This window comes from Daphnia carinata, chromosome 10, assembly GCF_022539665.2.
Source record: "Daphnia carinata strain CSIRO-1 chromosome 10, CSIRO_AGI_Dcar_HiC_V3, whole genome shotgun sequence".
Classification (NCBI taxonomy): Eukaryota; Metazoa; Arthropoda; class Branchiopoda; order Diplostraca; family Daphniidae; genus Daphnia; species Daphnia carinata.
Window position 1 is genome coordinate 3,484,570 of NC_081340.1, and position 8,233 is coordinate 3,492,802.

Below are 8,233 nucleotides of genomic sequence, written 5' to 3' on the forward strand. Positions count from 1 at the left end.
TTGGATAGCCCAGCGTTCATATCAACGTTTTTCAACTAATTGGTATCTGAGTTTTCGGAAGGAGATGATTTCCCGAAGCGAACAAGCAGATTTTACAACTGAACGGACGATGAACTCAAATATCCCCAACTAACGGGCAAAAGCAATTATAGAAAGGTGACATCATTTGACGTTTTATTTCTTGCTGAATATGCAAGAAATAAGAAATGACGTCGGCCGCTATACCATAATCGGGTTGTACGAAAATTGAATGTAGGCCATGTCCGCGGTCGGGTGAAAGGGGGAAGTTGCTTTAGACCACGCAAAATACGAGTTGAGGTCATCCAACTGCTGATTACCATACAGGGGTGAGTGTAACCGTTTTCGAAGAATGGCCAAATTTACCATTGCTCTATTGACACAATCCACATTCATTTTTCATAAATTTTAATAATCTGATTTGCTCCCAAAAACGAGGAAAAAGTTCTTATATTTACTTTTCTTTAGTTGCATCCAATTTAACTTGATTTTGAACGCGGTCAACAAACACAAAGCTGTTCCTTCTTTTTCAAGTAACAACAACAATAACACACACTCACACACACACAACACACAAAAAAAGGAATGACGGATCGTAAAATGAAACTGAATAAAGGTCCTACCGCATTTTCAGCCGGACAAGTACTATATAATGATCGTGTACAGTTTCTACTCTGTAATAGCTCGAAATTTCAATGTCTGCAAGGAACGATTTATCACTTGCGGTAGTCCATCATTTCCATATCAAACACCGAAATTATACGGTCTGGATATGAAACAATCCACACCGGAAATGGGCGCGAGGATGTACAAGAAAAGCGGCAGTAAAAAAAAAAGGGTAACACAAGAAAAGAACATCTTCAAATCTATTATATACATTTCATTATTTTTTTTTTTTGCTGCCAAGAAAGCAGCTTGAATCTTACTGGTTTTCTGTTGATCTCATAATTATATACAGAAAAACAACAACACAGCCATGAGTAGACACCAACAGACGGACTTTTTTCTTTTTTCAACCTCTCGATGAGGAAATAAACGGCCGCTTTTCACAGTCAGCTGAGCTCATTATTCAATTGAGTCATTACGGTGAGTTCGGTCGAGAGAGGGGGAGGTGACTCATTGAAAATTCGTGATCAAGAGAGGGCAAAAGATTCAAACAAGACGAAAGATAAGCAACAATATACGAAGGAGGCAAGGCAGTCAGAGATGATGGTGCGTCACACACATACAACAAAAGGTGAGTCATTTTTCAAAAAAAAAAAAAAAAAAAGAGAGCTGACCGACACGTCTGTTATGTAGGACTATAGACTAACTTTTCTTTTTTTTTTTTTTTTTTTACCCCCCGTTAAGACATCTGCAACAAGTCGAAGAGGAGACAAGGGGGAGAGGGTATATTAGGAACTGGTTTTTTGGCTATGCATGTTTCCTCGATGTGTCAGGTATCCACGTAGAGGGGAGAAAAAGAACAAGGGGGGATTGGGAGAGGGGAAAAAATATGCACCTGACTCACGACCATTTCCGGTGGATTTGCTCGTTGTGAAAGGGAGAAAAAAAGGAAAAAGTTTTCCAACATTGAAAATCACTTCCAATCTTTTCTAGCGGTCCTCTGAGCCGCTCATATGATTCAGAGCGTGCGCTCTCCCAATATTGACCATGCGGAGCATCCGACACAAAATAATCCCTTTAGAAAATGGACGGTTTCAAGAGTCAATATTGATCCTTTTTTTTTTTTGGACATTTTAGTGGCCTGTTCAACAGCAGTTTGACATACGATCTATCTAGATGGAATTAAATGCTGATAGGTCCTGCCTTGTTGGTGTACTGAGGTTTGTTTCATACCTTATTCCCTCGGCCTATAACCATTAGTTATATTTTTTTTAAAGAAAAATAGACGTCAAAATTGGTAGGTTGCGTCGCTGTTGTTTTCCATGTTACTGATTTTTTTTTTCCCACACAGAATTCTGTGCTTACACGTTTTGCGTCCACATCAGAGGGAAAACAGTCGAAACAAAAGATGTTAATCGCTTGCGTATTGTTACGGGGGCAAACCCCTGTTCTTTTTCTCCCTGTTGATTGGATGATAACAAGACGTGAGCTTTTCTCTGTTGTACTCTCCCACTCACTCTCCCCCCCAATTTCTTAGCTGTAAAGTCGTAATGTCCATAAGAGTCCCTCTTTTTTTTTTTTTTTTTTTTTTCTGACTGCCTCACTCCGGATGGGAGGCTTAGGAAGAGGAGATCCATCATCCACGTCCAGCTCGGTGGGGGTGTGTTTTCTTTTCTTCTCTTTTCTTGTTCTTGTTCTTTTTTTTTTTCTATTCTCAACTGTATGTGCAATAGAAACCATCAAGAATCGGGGAACATCATTGCCGTTGTAGACACTGATACTGTACACATTCTCTTATATTGATGATATACATATTCCCCAGGTCCGAGAGTGTGTTTATAACAAGGCCAATAGATCCATCAATCCCTGACGTCATCGATAATGCGCCCTGTACGGTTTTGGGGCGAAAACTGTCACTCTATGTATAACCATAGCGTCAAGAATGAAAAAGAAAATAAATAAAAAGCCAAGAAAAACGGTTTCGCTGTTTCTTTCAGCTTATACTTTTCTCCCTCTTTTTCCTCACCTGATCTCAATGTCCTATATACCTGTTGCCCTATGTTGTCGTGACGGAGCCAAAACAGCACAATGCCTGACTGGAACCATAAGCAAGAGTGCATTCAACAAATAGAAGGCCTTCCCTTTTTTCTTTTTTATAAGCTTCACTGCGGGTTAACCATAGAAAAGTATATACACAAACTTTGGTCGGCTATACCTAGGAAATACTTTGAGAGAGAGAGAGAGAGAGAGGCCTAGCAACGATGTGCTGTCACCTTCCGATGATCGGGCCCCCAATGTGAGGGAATGAAAAGGGAGAGAAAAATAAAAGCAAGTCGCTCTCTTAAAGGTTCCTCTTTTTCTCGCCGTAGTATTGTATTTTAGATGCGTGTATAATAGGACAACACCTGCCTCCGCGAAAACAGCCCCTCCGCTGACAATAACAGCGTTGACGCGTTTTTTTCCATCAACCCCCAATGTGAAAGGCTCCGAGAAAAAGTAGGTATACATGTATAAATAAATACAGAATTTATTATTTTTTTTTTTCCTATTCTTTCACCCTACGTTGCATATGTGAGTGGGGCTACCTATACGTCTTGATGGACCTCCTTCCGTCAAGCTTCTTTGGCTTCCTCAGAATCTCCGAACACTTACTGGCCCATTGTCGCCAAGGTGAATCGTGTATGGGGCCGTCATGGGGCCTCGCACCTCTTCGATCTGAATATATTTCTAGATGGTTATCTCAAGTGGGTCGACGTTATTCCGAGTGTGTGTGTGGAACGTAGAATTTCCTTTTCTTTTTTTTTTTGTTCAACTCAAAATGTAAAATACATTGTGATGCAAAGGAAATAAACATTTTCTCTTTTTGATATGTTGAAGGCGAAGGAATAACAATAACAACAGGCCACAATAACAAAAGAAATCATAAAATATTTAGAGGGAAAAGTAATTCCTTTTTTTTTTTCAAATTCATTTCGAATGACTTTGGGAGTCTTTTCGGTTAAGTTTCAGCGCTTCGACGCCTAACTGCCGAATAAATAATCTGACACTTATCTCCCTCGTTCTTTCCCATTTGGGGTTTGACCGTGTCTCAAGACTTATTTTCTTAACATTTCGGGAACTGCTTTTTATTTTTTAACCCCGCACTTTTTTTTTTAGCGTATATCTCTACGAGCTTCCTGATGGCGTCGAGTTTGTTCCCTTTTTTCATTTTCAAACATAATATATAGGGAGCATTAAGACGACACCATTAAGAGCTCAGACGTCGGCGACACGGGTTGAAATAGTTTTTTAATTGACATAGACATTGCCAAGATCTCCGTTTGAAACATGATTAGAGAGACAAAACGCCCGCCCCGTTTTTTTTAACCCCCCCCCCCCGATAACATTTAATGCAGAGAATGTTGATTGATTTATGATTTACTATTTTTCCTTTTTTTCAAATTCTCGCCTTCTTTTTTATTTCTGCATTTCAATGGTGGAAGGGCTCGTTGACACGTTGTTCGAATGCCCCCTTTTTTTGCATACAAAAGCGGTGTCTATATATGCAGAACAACAATTGGTTCAACAAACCAAAAGGTAATGGGGGTGAAAAAAAAATGTATAAGAGTTTATAGGCCGCAATTGGTCGCATACAACGAACTCGACAGTACGGAAAACATCGGTAATTTGCCCTCTATTTTTTTTTTTCTTTCTCTGTTTGAAAAAAATGTGTAACCGCATCGTTCCATGGAAACCGAGAGAGATTAAATGAGTCTACCTGGGGGTCGGAGTGAAGAGAAAGAAAAAAAATGCGTGATCAATCAAGCGAAGTTGAATACAACACGTAATGTCGCTTTTTATTTTCAGAACCCCCTTCTCTTAGATTTTTCCATGGAATGGATTTTTTCGTGCGGAATTATACACCACACACGCGCAAGGTCTTCGTCCCCTTTTGAAATGGCGTCGCAACATAGCGCTATGGCCGATTAGTTTTTTTCTTCTTCCGTATTCAAATAAGGTTACAGTAAATTGAAACGAAGAATAATAATCAAATAGTTTAGATATTTATTCAAATTTCTTTGGGATCTCCTTCTTTTTTCCCCCTTTCACTCTTATTCACACTTGCAGGGGGCGTGTGATGAGATTCGGCACGGAAAGGATTGAATGACAGCTGCTTATTTTTTAAAGAGAAACTAGCGTGAATCCGTCGTCAATGATCATTGATGCATACTGATGCAAGGCCTACGTTTTCCACAGCCGCATTGAATAGAAGCAGAAAGGAATAAAACGCATTAAACAGATCGTTTTCCTGCGCACTACACAATACGGGAAATGGCTTTACATAAAGGATCAAGTGAGAGAACATAACGCATTCGAACAATCTTAACTGGGAATCACTGAGTTAGAAACGCGACCATATAACTGATACTATCGCGCAGTGATGGACTGCAAAGGGCGGAATGACATTCTCTACTTAATGATGCCTCATGATCGTCAACTAGATGCTAGGCAAAGATGCAACAACGACGCCCGACGACGCTCTTTTTCTCTGTCTAGCGCGTCCCTCTCTCCTCAGCGCCGTGCTGATAAAAAAAAAAGGCTGCTGCGGTTTGGCTACAGTAATTAATCCACGTCTCTCACATAGCCACATATATACACACACACATACATATATATCGAATTTCGGTGGGAAATGTCGGCCGATTAGCCGTAGAGATACACGTGACCAGCCCCGGCTGAAGCCCTACCGACTTCATATGTGTTCAAAATCCCCCCGACTTTTCGCTGGTTCTTGTTCATCCATGCTCAGATGTTGCATCCACAAAACTCAAAAAGTATATTAAGGAAGACGAAAAGAGAAAGAAAAAAAAAAAAGAGAGCGGGGAAACGAAGAGGGAAAAAGTCTTGACATGCAAACAAATGAGCGTCGTTTATCTTGAAAGCGGGTCGAGGATTCAAACTGTCCTTTTTTTTTCCTATGTTTAGTTCCCTTTTTGCTCTCTCCCTTTTCCAGCTGCTGCCATATTGTATTCACGTTTACACACATACACACACACACACACAAACACAAACTATAAGCAGAGTGAATTCATGTATATAGGCTGGTATAGGCAGCACAGCATTGTCATGGTGAAACCTCACTCAGGAGGTTTCTGATGGACAGCGGTTGAAATTGGAACTGGAAACAAGTGGCTCAGGGAGGAGACAGCCCCACGAGCTGGAACTGAAAGAACCAATGGACCAGTGGTCAAAATTGTGAAAGCCTATTCGACCAGAAGATGAGCTCCGGTCAGTAACACAGTGTATAGTCACGTGACCTGCAGTGTATTACTAAATAAGAGACACGGCCATCAACCGCAGGTCCAGCACAAGAGGGGCAGGCGGATTAAAGGCATCCGGTCATCCAACAACCGTCATTGCCAGGTTCGTTTACACGGAACTTATTTGGGACAGTCGCCGTCGATTTGTTTGCTGTTCTTATTTAATCACATTATAGTACAACCTCGCATTAAATAGTGATCCCGTTACAACTTAAACTAAACTCATAAATGTATTCACACATGTAAGCAGCTACACAACATGTCTCCGGTGTAGTATATATTAAGCATTATTCTTTTTCGCGTCGTCCTTTACGCGTAGTGTCGTTACGATATGAAGTCACGACAGGAAGTTTAGTTCATTGCGTTTCTCCCGTTAACTCGAATCAAATCTTTTTTCTCCTGCCATTCGGTTGATGCATCGCCCGTCGTTAACGGCCATTTCTGTCGCAAAGTCTGCGGACAATATGATGAAATATTGCGGTCAATTTGCCCGTCTGAAGAGGATGGATGAGCTCCTGTTTTTTTTCCTTTTATAGACATTAGTAGCTGTATACAGAAAGCCGCAATGAAAAAGAAAAAATAAATATTGGAGGGGTTGTTAGTTGCATTGAAAATGGATCCCCCGAGCCTCATCGTGAACGATCAGATCAGATGCGAGGGTTGCCAACCAACAAAACGAGGTGTTGGATGGTACATAAATCCTCGTCATCCTCTTGCTTTGCTCAGTTCCTATAACGCACTAGGAACTGGCCTCTGGTAATGGATAATTGACCGCCGCCGCTTTTTTTTTTCAATGCAAGTACAAACGCAAGTTTCTATTTTTTGTGTGTTAGAGAATTGGGGTGATTTTTTTTTTCTCTTTGCTTTTCAGTGATACAATAATGCCGCTAGGGAGGGTGGACGCTCCCCCCTCTAGGACATGGTGATGATGATCTTTTTATTCTTTCTCTTTTTTTGACATACACAAAGTCTTTTTTTTTTTTTTTTTTCCTACTCTTGATTGCGGTTCTCTCCTTCTCTTCGAGTGATACAGTGGCGAACGGAATATGTCCATTTGATGAAGTGGGCAGCCCTTTGATTTGCATTCACAGCGCAGCCAATCGAGTTTTTTCCCCAATTGTTGAACGGGCCGAATAAAGCGCCAATAGGGAAATACAAGGAATCAGTTGGAAAAAATGTGTATATAAAGAATTATATTCCTATTCTATAGCCGCAACGTCCTCTCTTCTTTTTGATATATCGCTTTTCCCTTTCGTTTTTTTTTTTTTTTTTGCTTTTTCATTTCTTTTATTTTATTTCCAAACATAAAAAAAGCTAGAGTGTGAATGAAACTGCTGATTCTATCCCGGACGTTTTATTCTTCTTCCACCGTATTTTACACAGAAGTTTATTTTTTTTAACTACCTCTCGCTGAGATTAAAAGAAGAAGAAGAAGAAGAAGAAGAACCTGACTGGCCGATGTGTTATTCTCAGCACGCTCATCTCCTTTTTTTTTATAGCCCGACACGTCTCAAAATTTTGATTTGAAAAGGAGGAGAAGGAGAGGCAACAAACAACGTTTTCGCTCAACTTCTGCACATCGCCTCCAGCCAGCAGAAGCTGATAATGAAGCGGTATAAAAACGTAACGACGTGACGCTGTCTTCATCGTAAAACGAAAAAAAAAAATTTTAAGGAGAATCACGGCACTATAAGGATAAGACCATAAATTTATTACAACATCCTTTGGACGATCTCTTGTAAAGCAACAATTGTTTACCTTGAAACGAAAGCTTCACTTCTTGTTGGTTTAGAATGAGAAAAAAAAGGGGGGAGGGTAGTATAAAACACAATCGTGGATTGACTCCGTGATGCGAGTTATGTCCGTGAACACGTGTGTTTGTGCTATACCGAATTGACGTGTATAACAACGCGTATAATAGCGCACCGTACATATATATGTACAATATACTCTTGTACCATTCGTCGTCATAACCCCCTGCTGATTCATACTGTCTAGCCTATTAATTGGTGAAGGGTATAGTCATATATATCTATTCTGTGTTATGTGTGTAGGGAATGACGCCAAAGTGGGGGCTGTATATATAAGAACGAGAAGAGGGGGAGGAATAGTTAGAGAGCTATAATAGCCATATAGCGCTCATTAAGCAATGGCCACCAGGTGGCTGTGTACATCTTTCCTCCCCCTCCACCAGTAAACGACTCACATACAAAAAAAAAAAACGAGTGAGAGATAGAGAGAGAGAGGAATAACAATAATAATGACGCGATTGTTTCCGATTGTCAGTCATGTTGCAGGACTGCAGATGG